The sequence below is a fragment of the Zonotrichia albicollis genome, chromosome 36 (assembly GCF_047830755.1).
Source record: "Zonotrichia albicollis isolate bZonAlb1 chromosome 36, bZonAlb1.hap1, whole genome shotgun sequence".
NCBI classification, from domain to species: Eukaryota; Metazoa; Chordata; class Aves; order Passeriformes; family Passerellidae; genus Zonotrichia; species Zonotrichia albicollis.
The window spans coordinates 1,368,036-1,381,202 of NC_133854.1; the positions used below are offsets into that span (position 1 = coordinate 1,368,036).

The following is a 13,167-nucleotide window of genomic DNA, read 5'->3' on the forward strand; positions in this document are numbered from 1 at the left end:
GACACAGCTGGGACTGAGCCAGTGAGGGAAGGCACTGCTGGGCCTGCTGTTTGTGAGGAGAGAAGGGCTGCTGGGTGACAGGAGGGTTGGAGGCAGCCTTGGGCTCAGGGATCACAAAATGCTTGTGTTTGATTCCCAGAGAAGGAATGAGAGACGTTGGGGAAGTGGTGACCTGCAAGAAATTGTGAATTTGTTAAGCTTTACCAGGCAGTGTTTAGTCGTACCTTCCCTCACACCAGTGGTTAATGTGTGCAAGTGGATTTCTTAGCATTGAGAATAAAGACAGTGGGCCTACTGAGGAGGTAGCTGCAATGCATTCAAGGAGAAGAAGGCTCTTAACCATGGAAGGAGAATTTGAGGAATGGGATGTTTACCACATGACCAGCAGAGACCCTCAAGAGACCCCTACTCTAAATGTCAGTAATTTTGGGGAAGTGATTTAAACATGTCAAATACTTTGTGAGAATATTTAGCCTACTGTTGTGGTGTGTTGCAATATCCTGTTTTACCTTCTCCCTTCCCCCTCGCCCCTCGCTGAGTGTGCCCTGTCAATCAGGCTAACATACCAGCAAGGCGTCGTGTGATAGGTGTCCCTAGTCCCTTGAGACCCTGCCCCTTCACCTGGTTGGTGGCTCACCTGTCCCCTCCCCTTCCCCTGTCCTGAGCTTAAAATGTTAATGAGACCATGCGGCCTCCATTCTGTTAGCAGCAGTGGCCCAGTGCAGACATCTCTGTACCAATGGAATAAACATCTGGCAACCTTCTAGCAGAATCCACTCCCTTTCTCTCCACTATCGCCAGAAGCTCTCTCTCCTGAGGAGAACGGAGTCCTGTCTTGTGCCCCGCTGCACTCTGCCGCCAGCCAAGGTATCTCTGGGGTAAAACGCCACAGTGCTGCCTTTGGCCCAGCAGCGAGGGTCAGAACTGGCCTAGGCACCATCTAACTGGTTATATTGGGAGCCTACGAGTTTGAGCAAAGTAATGAATAAAAGTAATGAAAGTAATGTCTTAGTTCTATGGATACTAACACGGGGGTGTGCATGTTTCAGGGCAGTGATTCCTCACACACTGAAATAAAGTAATGCCTCTTTTCTCACACTGAGCTGGCAGTGTGGATCAGCCCTGCTTGGTAACTTTCATTTTGGTCATTTCTATTGAAGCATAAAGAATGGTTGAAATGAAATCTTTTCCAGCTGTTTCCCTCTGGTTTACCTGTTTGAGGGTTAAGATTCTGTGCTGCAGGTGTGCTGGGTGTGTGCAGAGCAGTGCAGCCCCAGAAACGCCTTGGCTTGCCCACAGGCTGTCATGCCTTGTTGCCAGGTGTGCCCAGCTGTGGCAGGAGAAGGAGCCCGCAGCGCAGTGGGCACCGTGCCCTGCCCAGCCGGGGCTCTCTGGCACAGAGCAGCAGCAGCGCCAGCACCGTTCAACCCGCTCCTGCCTTGGCTTCCCCTGGCACAGAGAAGCCTCTGGAAATCAGCAGCGCCAGTGGCGTTCCCAGCTTGGAGCAGCTGCTGCTGGCGGGCAGATGCTACCAGTTCGACTGCTGCCAAAGGGGAAGAAAGAGCACAGGAAGAGATGTACATACACAGCAGCCCTGGGAACATCCTATAAACATGCAGATATATGGGGTGATTTGTTAGGAATTACTTCAGCTGCTATGCCAATAGTGCTTTCTCTCCTGGTTCTGTACAATGCTTTGGGCCATTTCCTTGGTCTGGTTTCCTTTGCTTGTGTCCCATCTGAGTGCTCAGCTGGGGTAAGGGCTGTAGGTGCTTGGGGCACTCTTAGAGTTCTTCTTGGATCCCTGAACAGCAGGGTTTGGCCCACGGGGGGAGTTTGTGCTGCTTTGTGTCAGAGGAGAACTTCCGAGGCCATTTTGTGTTTGCTGTAGGAAAGACTGGTTATTGCTTTGCATAAATTCACAGACTAACATGCTTTGTGATGCTTTGCTTTGTCATATTTTGCTTTGTGATGTCAGGGCATGGTTGCCACATCGTCGTGGTGACATCAGAAGGTTGCCTTGGTGCGCGGAAGCCCTCAGTGCCAGAGCAGTCCTAGAGGTTGCTCAGATCAGGAGCATCATCCTGATTGTGGCCTTTGTCCGCGTGTAGCTGCACGCTGACAGGAGTCTTGGTTGGAGTAAACTTGCACAACAGTGCTATAATGATTGAGCAACTCGCTGCTGCAGTTTGCACCATGTATGGCACTGTTTATTCCACCTATTTCATTACCAGCCTGGCAAGTAAGTAGAGGTTTCAACTCTATTTATGCTAGGGTGTAACCTAATCTGGCTTTTGCATGTCTTCTTGCTCTTTCTTAGTGACTGAGTTGATTTTGAAAGAGAAAGAGCATTAGGATGCCTCTGGTTTGGTAAAGCTCCTGTCAAGAGGTTCAGCTAAAAGGGGGTGTCTGTAGCCACAGGGGCAGCATTTGCAGGGGAACCTGCAGGGCTTCTGTTCCCTCCACGGGAGAGTCTGTGGCAGCAGAGTCTGTCATTTCCTCAGTTTGCTGGGACAAGCAGGACAACTTCCAAAATGCAGACTGGGAGGCCTTCTCAGAAGGCCTTCTAAAGACTTTGTAGTTCTCCCCAGAACTCAGGAAAAGCTTCTTTTATTCTAAATTTTGTAATGAAAGGATTTGACTGTCCGTTTTGACCCTTGACTGAGTGCTAAAAGAGTGATTCCCTTTGCAGTGAAGTGCAACCGCCAAAGCAGTGAGTGTCTGCTCCTGAGCCTGGAGCTGCTGCTGTTTCACAATAGAACTGCCACAGCTCAGGGGGATTTGCCGGAAGCTTTTCTGGGTGACTGTTTTCAGCAACTTAATGGGAATTAGTGCATGCAACTTCTTTTTTGAAGAAAGTACCTGAAAGACAAGAGAACAAAAGCTGCTTTATCTGTTGGACAGAACAGAAGCATTGAGTGATAAAGAACAATTTGAATTTTCTTTATCATGTTTGTATTATTTTACTGGCTGAACAGGCTGAAGTGTAGGCACAACCAATATTATTGTCCTGATCTCTTGCTGGTTGTGTGAAAGAACCATGTCATGTGGAGGGATGCTGATAAAGAAAAATACTCTCTGTTTGGGTTGACCTCTTCTGTTGGATTCAGCAGCCCAGGCAGTTTTCTCACAGCACTTGTTCATTTTCCCTTGCTCACTCCAGGTCACCTGAAGCGTGTATTCAGAGGTGCTGATCCTGAGGTGAGTGAGAAAGGAACATTTCATGTTCCTGGTGCTTAGGAATTGTAGAGCAAGCTGTGAGCTTGGCCTGTGGCACTAGAGTGTAGAAGGCCAGCTGGGTAGGCTGAAAGAAAATCCATTTCCATGTCTGCAGCAGCAATAACAAAGGCATTGCTGGCTATTTCCTAATTTTCCATTTCAGAACTTTCAAGGAGTGAAAAGCTCATTTTGAGAGAGAATGCTGCTTCTTGATAGTAGCCAGGGCATAATGTCTAATTCAGAACTATTAGCAATTCTGTTGAATTAACCCATTCAAATTTAGTCACAGTGACTTAAAATCCCATTGTTACCAAAGTTTATGATTTGTCCTTAGCAGAGCTGGTTGTAGAAATAGAGCTGAATAAAGTGCTGAATAAAAATAAGGTTATAAATAACAGGTAACTTTGTGTCCCTCACACTGCTGTCTGTCCACAGATCACGGAACCAACAGCAGTCTCTCCTCTGGCTCCCTCTGCTCATGGAGAGGAGGCCGAAGAGGAGGCAGATGAGGTGGATGAGCGCCAGCCTCCAGCTGTGCTCACACCACAGCCTGAACATTCTGAGCCAGTAAGTGCCAGCTGTGTGTGCTGCTGTCTTTAGTGCAGGGCAGAGCTGCAAGTTTCTGACCAGCCAGCACTTGCTGTTGCTGGCTGAGGATGCTGAGTGCTGGAGTCCTGCCAGGGCCTGGTGATTGCCCCCAGCCTGTGACAGCTGGACAATGGACTTTGGTCTGTCACATTTAGGCACCAGCTTCCTGGCATTTTGATAGGGGCCAGCCTGAAGCACGAAGGCTCCCTGATCCCAGAGCAGGGAGCATGTCAAAGACACTGTGCTCAGCCTTGTTGGATACACAGGGGACACTGTGGCGTGGAGAGACCTGTCCCCCTGCACAGACTGGCCAAGTTGCTGCAGGCACAAAAAAATGTTGATCTGACCACAAAACTCTTGGTGGTGCTTTGTCCCCACAAACTTCTTGGGTGTGCTTACTTGGGAGTATTTCAGACACACACTGGGGATGTAGAGTTGCTGCTTGAAGTCAGGGATTTTGCTGCCTTTGTTGCCAGGTTGCTCTTTTGCCCCTTCAGGCAGAGCAGCCGGTAGCAGAGCAGATAGGTGCTCTGAGTCTGCCTGTTTCTTGCTCTTTGATAAGCTGCAAGGAGATGGCTGTGTTGTCCATGAAGCTGTGGGGGACCATTCTTGTCTAGTGTGGCAAAAGAAACAAAGGGAGTAGTTCTGAATCTTTCTTCTGAGGAAAAAACCAGACACTGCATGTGTCTGTTGATACCTTCTATTGTGTAGTTTGCTTTGAAACCTGCATTGGAGCCTAGAATGGGAGCAAAGCTGCAAGTCCTTGATTGCTGTCCTGTAATGTTAAACCCAGGGTGTACACCTTGCAATGGTGCCTGCAGTATCTGAAGTGCAATGGGCACCTTTGTGGCTGGGGAGCTGCGTGGGCCCAAAGGACGCAGGGCTGGCGGCCCTGAGCAGCTGAAGATGAGGCACCGTGGGGCCAGGGGGCCAAGAAGGCCAAGGGCACGGTGGCTGTGCCAGCAGCAGTGGGGCAGCAGGAGCAGGGCAGTGAGCGTGGCCTGTGCTGGGCAGCGCTGCGGCCACAGCTGGAGTGCTGTGTGCAGCTGTGGGCCCTGGGAAGCAGAAAGTCATGGAGGGGCTGCAGCGTGTGCACAGAAGGACAGGGGAGCTGGGCAAGGGGTGCAACACAAGGCCAGGGAGGAGGGGCTGAGGGAGCTTTAGCCTGGACAAAGGGGACTCATGAGGGACCTTCAGGCAGACTTCCATAGATCCCTGCCAGAGATCCATAGAGCCAATGCTCAGCACAAGGGCTGTTTCCCTGCCAAACATCCCTTCACTGCATCCACGTGCTTTAGACACTGGAGTGGGTAACACTTTCATATTTTGTTGGTTAATTGTTTGTTTGTTTGCTAGAAGGAGAAGCCTTGTGTAATTTCTCCTTCTCCAGGGAGCAAGGGAGCTTTTTCTCAATCTTTCCTGCCCTTTTCCAGCACTGGCAGAAACACATCACTTTCAGGTTAACGGCTCCTGTGTCTTTTGGCAGCCCAGGGAATCAGTGTGTGTTGTGTTTGGGAACTGAGCAGGAAATCAATGCCCTTGCATTCCAGCTGGTGCTCAGAGATTAGAGGAGCTGGAGGGGCTGGGCTGCATTTCTGACTCCAGCCACTTCAGCCCCATCAGTGTGGTCGAGTCCAAGAGAAGAACTTGCCCGAGCACAGATACACAAAGAGTGCAGTTCCCAGTGCAATGCTCTGGGTCTGGTTGCATTCCATAGGGACCCACACGCTCCAGATTCCCCAAGCGTGTGGGTTACTGAAGCAACAGGAGAGCAAGTTCAGGATGGCTGCTGATCGGGGCACTGCTACCGAGTGCTGATGTGTGTAGCGACAGAAAGGACAGTATTGATTCAGGGTGACCCCCCCGTGGGGAATAATGTGCTTTGGCTCTATGATTTAGAAGGTTAAAGAAATTCTTTCTTAAGCTATGTTATATTACACTAGCACTATATTAAAACTATTCTGTAGACATACTATACTAAAAAGCTACTAAAGAAAAACTCATGACTGTCTCCAGACAGTCACGACACAGCTTTTATCTAATTAGCTAATCAGGCTAAACAACTATCACTAAAATCCAATTAACAAATCACTTTCAGTAAACAATCACTATAACACATTCTACATGTACTAAACAACAAGGGCAGCAAGTAGAGATAATAATTGTTTTCTCTTCTTCTGTAAGTTTCTCACTACCTTCCCTTAAAAAAAAAAAACCTAGGAGAGAGAATTATATCTCTCTCTGTTCAAAGAATGTAAATACCACAGCACAGTAAAGAGAGATTATAAAAGTGAGATCTGTCCATCTGTCTATTTGAATCTTCCTGGCTCTGCTCCAAAGCAGTGGAAGATGCAAAGCTCACCTAAAGGCATCCCTTCAGGAGAGGAGTAGAGACAAGTTCCACTGACGGAACGTGAGCAGGCAGAGATGTTTCCCCCTCCAGAGATGGTTGTTTTTTCCCCTCATGTTTTCCTCCTCCAGCCTCTTGTGCCCTGAAGCCTTCTTTTTATCCTTTAAATTTTTGCATGTCCTAAGGGAGTGGAACTATCCCATGCTGTAGCTGGGGTCTGGTGACTTTGCTCATACACGCATTACATGACACATGGTTTCCTTCACTGGCATCCCCAGGGTTGTGTGAGTGCATTCGTTAATGGGGCCTTATGAGAAACTCTGTTACTGCTGGTCAGAATTCTCAGTTGACAAAAGAGGGAGAAGAAACACCTTGGTCCTCCTCCATATACTGAGATGGCCATCGAGGTTCTCTGACTTCCATCAGAGATCTTTTCATGCATCCTCATCGCCTGAATGACCCGGTTTTCTAACAAGAGTGTGGATGTCAGCAGGGAGGAATGCTGGTGCAGGCCTGAAGAGAAGGTGAACTCCAGAAGTGTCTCTCACAAGGAGTGAGCTCACCCAGGAAGCCCCTGCAGAGCCAGGATGGAGCGGTGGGACAGGGCGGGGTGTCAGTCACTACTGAAAGACAAACAGGACATGGCAGAAGCAGAGGGAGGCTCTCACCAGACCCTTGAGAAATGCTACCCCTTCCCTGTCAGCTGCCTGAGATGCTGTTGGAGCTTCAGTCCCAGATGGTCCCTGACTGTAGGGCCAGGGTCACTTTGGAATCTGTGCCTCCCCACGGGCAGAGAACAACCCAGGAGAGCAGCAGCACAGTGCTTTGGGAACGTGTGAGCCCAGCAGCCTTTGAGTCTTGGCCCACAAAGGGCGTATGGGAAGTTGAAACCCATCTTCTCTTGCTTTCTGTGCAGGTGCTTCTAGAGAAAGAGCAGGAGCACACTGTCTCATCTGAGCTGCCATGCCAGACTCAGGGAGAGCTGTTCCCTGCCCGAGAGCAGGAAGAGCAGCTCAGGCAGCAGGTGGAAGAGCCACAGGAGAATGGCCAGGTGAGCCTGACTGGCCAGGGGACAGAGGGAAGGGCAGGAAGAGGGGCATAAACCAGAGCTCCTGGGACTGAGGAGGCCAGGAGTCCCACAGGCACTGGAAGCACAAAGCCTTGGAATCTGCAGAGAACAGCCCCAGGACAGGATGGTTACAGTGGAAACAGAGCTGGGTAGGGAAGCAGAAAAAGGGGCTGAATAAATGTGATTTGGAGGCTAAAAGAGGGAAATGCTGAGCCTGATGGCAGCTCTCAGTCACTTGCTCTGCTTTTGTGTGTACAGGACATCAAGGCAGAGCCACAAGCAGAGCGGCCTGGAGCTCAGAGTGCCATCATGGCAGCAAAGAGGAGGAATGAAGACATCCAAGAGGAGAAGAATCTCCCTATGCAGAAGTGTCCCGTCTCGGCTGTTCAAATGTCCTGGTAAGGCTCTGGATGGCCTTGGGGCAGCCCACGCTCCAAAGGACGAAAGGAGTCTTCAGGTTCTTCAGGTCTTCAGAGTTATTTATTAATTCTTATCTACAATATTTTCTCCCAGCCCCACAGAGGTCCACACAGCAAGCCAGCCATGAGCACACTGACCTCCCTCGGGGCGGCCGGTTATTTTTATACCAAAAACTACGTGTAGGATATTTACCTTTTCCTCCCAATAACTTTCACTCTTATTGACAAGTGCACATTCAGTAAGAACCAATCTCAAAGTGCCACCATCGCCATCAAAGATGGATGACAAGAAGAAGAAGAAGAAGAAGAAGAAGAAGAAGAAGAAGAAGAAGAAGAAGAAGAAGAAGAAGAAGAAGAAGAAGGACAGGACACGCCCTAATTCCTCCATCTTGTCTCCTAGGACCCCCCTGTACCGAGATTCTAAAACCTGTGTTTTCACTCTATAATTAATCTATCCCTTCACCACTTATCCCCATGTCATCCTCCCATCCTCATACAGGTGTTGCGTCCAGTGCAGGATCAAAGTCTAGCCACCAAACACTTCTGGCAACGTTCCAGGACTTCCGAGCCCCCCAAGGGTTGTCTCGGCAGCTCCGGACATCAGGAATCATCATTCCTGATGATGATGATGCTGAGTTCCCACATCTCCCCCTTCTGTTTGCACTAAAAACACTTCTTTTGCTACCTGACTCACGATACGCCTTATACATGAAAAGATGCACAGGATAACAAGTATGAGGACTAAGAGAATTATTAAGACATATAAAGCTATCTTTAAAATTCTGCTCTATATGGGAGAAATATCAAAAAATCCTACCAGATCATCGATCCAAGATCCTGTGATCTCGCCAAGTTTATTTATGCTGTCTTTTTTTCTGAATACTTTCATGAATTGATCTTGAATGGTCTGAGAGATTCATGCAGCACATCCCTTCAAATTCTTCACACCCATGTCCACGAGCGAGCAATAGATAATCGATCGCCAGTCTGTTTTGAAGAGTCGCCTGTCGTACACTACTGATGTCTTTTAACAGGTCACTCAATGCGACAGATTGAGCATGTTTGCTCGATGAACAACCCATGCGGTCAAGTTGAGTCAAGGCCACTCCCGATGCTGCTTGAGGTGAGAAGATTGCTCTAGCAATTCTCATGTCCTTGTCCCAAGTATATATTTCGTCATTGCAATCTGCCGCATAATGTTCCAATGATCTTTTTTCTTTGTTCCTTTTCTCTCTTAGTGATTTCAAATCTGGCAACAACATTGAAATTTTCCCAATGCTGCATGGACCTCCCCTGGCATTAGTAGGAATGCTGTGCCAAATTCTGTCCCCGCAAATTAGAAACAAACCCCGTGGCAATTGCACTGGGACTTGGATTGATCCTCTGGCAGTTTTCTCTGTGTGTTTACACCAAGCTGATGCATTTTTATAGAATTCATGATTGGGAGTTACATCGATAGTTTTGTTTGCCTTTGTGACATTTGGAGTTTCCAACTGCATGCAGAGTTCCATTGTCATGGACCCAAAAATCTCCAGTTCCTGAGGTTCTGTGGAAACCACAGGAAGAAGATGTGTCCAAGCACACCACTCCTTCACAGGATCTTTACTGACCTGCGAGATGTTAACTGCAGAGTGCCCTGGATTTGGCCATTCGTCCGCTGGCAATCCAACCATGAATGCTGAAAATGGTCTCCCTGGTCTCGAATGTGTCAGACAAAAACTATCCAAATTCACTGCTTGAGCTAAAGCCTCCCATACATTTTGTTTTGGTTGATTAATAGGTAAATTTGCCCCATTGCTTATTGCAATGAATGAAAAAATGATGCACATAAGCATCATGAAACTCATGACTTCCCTTTTGTGCAAAACCATTGTTATGTTTTTAACTCAAGACCCCAAAGGGAAAACCCCCAAAGTCTTTAGTTCTTTTTATTTCTCTTCTGAGTTGTCTTCTGCAGTCTGAGCCTCGACTTCTGTCTGAGTACTCGTCTCTTTGTTTCTTGGATCAGCGTTCTCCTGTTTTCGCGTTCGGAATGGCTTCATGTGTCGCGCTGAAACCCACTTCAGACCACGATCTGTGGAGACACAAGCGAAGCCCTTGCCCCAAGTGATTAGTTTAAAACGACCCTCTCTTTGTCCTTTCTCTGGGTTTCTGATCAAAACTAAAGGATGTTCCCTTAGCTTTGCCTGTGTGCTGTTTAAAAAATGCCTCAAGATTGGCGGATTAGGTTCTGAGGATGAGCTGTTTAGGAAATTCAACACATACAACACCTTATTTAATTAATTTCATGTGAGGTGTTGCCTCTGGCTCACCCCATCTTTGTCTGTCCAGAAGGGATTTCAGGGTGTGATGTGTTCTTTCAATGATTGCCTGACCTGTGGGTGAATGTGGAATACCAAACGTATGTTTGACACCCCATCTTCTCAGGAATCTGTCAAGCACCCTGCCTGTATATGTTGGGACCATTGTCTGTTTTTATCTCCTAGGCACACCTAATAATGCGAATGCTTGCAGAAAATGTCGACAAGCATGGTCCGCTGTTTCCCCTGCATGTGCTGAGGCAAAGACTGCACCTGAGAATGTATCTACTGAAACATGAACATTTTTGAGCCTCCCAAAGGATGGATACTTCGTGACATTAGCTTGCCACAACTGAAGACTTTGCAGTCCCCGCGGATTGACTGCTCCTGTAGAAGAAGGTAGCTGCACAAACTGACAGTCTGGGCAAGCACTAATGATCTCCCTCGCCTGACTCTTTGTGAGACGAAAGGATTCCATCAGCGCCTGTGCATTCTGATGAAAGAACGCGTGACTCAATCTTGCCTGCTCAAAAATGTCTGGCAGTGTTTGCGAAATGGTCATTGTCAACCTGTCTGCCCGAGCATTCCCTTCCACTTAAAACCCTGGAAATGTTGTGTGCGCTCTAATGCGCATGATAAAATATTCTCTTTCCCTGCTCTCTAGCAACGTTTTCAAGCTCACCAAATATGAGTACAAAACCTCATTACTGACTTCTTTCAAGAGCGAACCTTCCAGTCGTTTGACCACACCTGCAACATATACGGAATCTGTGACCACATTGGGAGGTTTTTCGAACAACTGAAACACTCGGACAACGGCTGCCAACTCCACGATTTGTGGAGAGCCCTGAACCGTCTTTACATCTGAATCCCAATCCCCTGTCGTTGAGTTCCTCCACGTGATCACTGACTTGTGTGTCTTCCCTGAGCCATCAGTGAACATTGTGATCCCGTCCAAAGGTTCTTCACTTATTCTTGGTTTTGCTCTGTAACATATTTGTGATTGCAGTATTCTATGCTGTGGAAAATGGATTGTGCAAGTTCCTGGAAAAGCTAACAAGGCGATTAACAACTCTTTCGATTGTTGCATCGCCCAATCGAAATCATCTTTCTTCAGAGGTAATCTGATGACTGAGAATTCCCGTCCTGCCATTGTCAGCAACCTCGTTCTCACCTTTATGATGATTTGTGCTGCCATCTCTAAATCTGTGAGAATTGTCTTTGAAGGCCTGTACGGTAGAAAAACCCACTCTATGATTATTAGAGAGTCTTTTTGTGATTCATCCCATTGGAAGATCAAACCATGGAACTGTGTTTTCTTCCCCAGCGCTGCCAACTGAAAAGGCAACGTTGGAAAAAATCGATGTGCCTGCCTTTTCTGTATCACATCTGTGACTTTCTCCAACTCTTTCTTCGCTTCTTGCGTGAGTGTCCTGGGAGATTGAATGTCTGTGTCTGCTCTCAAAAGATCAAGCAACGCTGGAATGTCCCTGTTTGCGATTCCCAAAACCAGCCTCATCCAGTTGATCTCTCCCAATAGCTGTTGTAAATCATGCAAATTGCTGATCTCTGTGCTGACCTCCATTTTCTGAGGTTTTATTGTTTTCTCTGAAATCTTCCACCCTAGATATTTCCAAGGCGCAACCTCTTGAATCTTTGAAATGCTGATTTCCAGACCTGCCTTTTGCACTTCTGCGATCACACAGTCACGAGCTTCTTGCAGCTCCTGTTGTGTTGATGCTGCAATGAGCAAATCATCCATGTAATGAATGATCTTCACCTTTGGAAACTTCTTCCGCGCTGGTGCCAAAGCTCGTGCCACGTACCATTGACAGTTCGTCGGAGAATTCTTGAGTCCTTGAAGAAGGACCACCAATGGTACCACTGCAGAGATGTTTCCTTGTTGATACTTGGAACTGAAAAGGCAAATCTCGGAGCATCATCTGGATGGAGCGGAATACGGAAGAAACAATCCTTGAGGTCAATGACCACAAGCGGCCAATCTCTGGGAATCATCGAGACAGATGGAAGTCCCAGCTGAAGTGGTCTCATGTCTTCCATGACTTCATTGATCCTCCTGAGATCATGTAACAGCCTCCATTTGCCTGATAGCTTTGTCTTGATGATAAACACTGGAGAGTTCCAAGGGCTGTCTGTTGGTTTGATGTGTCCCTTCTGCAATTGTTCTTGGACCAGGTTTTTCAAAGCACTCAACTTTTTCCGCTCAAAGGGCCACTGATCCACCCAAACTGGATCGTCTGTTTTCCATGTCAACTGCAATGTGGCGAGTGCCGCAGTGACCCCTACTAAAAATCCACTTCGATCTTCACGCCCCATTGTGCCAAAAGGTCTTGACCCCAGACTGTGATCGGCTTCTGGACGACAAAAGGACGAATGATCGCCGTCTTGTCTCCTGGTCCTGTGACAACAATGGAATTCTCGCTCTGCAGACACAGAGATGCTCCCCCTATGCCTGAGAGAGAACCCAAGGGTGCGATCAAGCTCCAATTGCACGGCCAAAAGATGTGCAATATTACTGTGACATCCGCCCCTGTGTCGAGCATGCCTCTGATTGCTGTCGTCCTGTCTCCACATGTCAATTGGCACATGAGTGGGGGTCGATCTCAACCTATGTGCTTCACTCATGTAGTATGTACCTCAACATGCTCCTTCATAGGGAACCCTTCTTCGTCGAAGATTGACATGACTTCTCCTATGGCGTGTGGCGGCAAGGCGAAAGCTCTCGCAACCACAGTATTTTCCGGCACAGTCAATAGTGGATGAAGCGCTCTTGCCAGAACTGTCAATTCTGTATTCTTGTCTGCAGAAACAACTGCAGGATAAACAATGAGTCCAAGGATGCTGCATTTGTCTTGCCTAACTATCAAGAAATCTTGTTTTTTGTATGAATCTCCGCGGATACCCGTTGGTATCTCTGTATGATTTTCATCTAGAAAACATACTAGTTTTGAAGCTGCCAATGCACACTGTGCCCCTGGTGGGAGGAGGTCTGGGTCGCTATGGAATCGACTGAGCGTTTTGCTGACGGAGTCTGCTTGTCGCTCACTGATGATTGCCCTGTCTGCTTTTGTGTCACCGCCAGCACTTGTGTCTGACCGCGCTGGCGGTTTCCCACGCTCCTTCTGCCGTTTCCCGGATACGGTAAAGGATTTCCTTCCATGTCTGTCTGAGAATAGCATTCTTTCACAGAGTGTCTTCCTC

The 13,167-nt window shown here is 47.9% G+C and overlaps 1 pseudogene; it reads right to left on the reverse strand.

Annotated features, from left to right (window-relative positions):
* Positions 1–13,167, reverse strand: part of LOC141726541 (serine/threonine-protein kinase pim-1-like) — a 38,325-nt pseudogene that overhangs the window by 23,141 nt on the left and 2,017 nt on the right.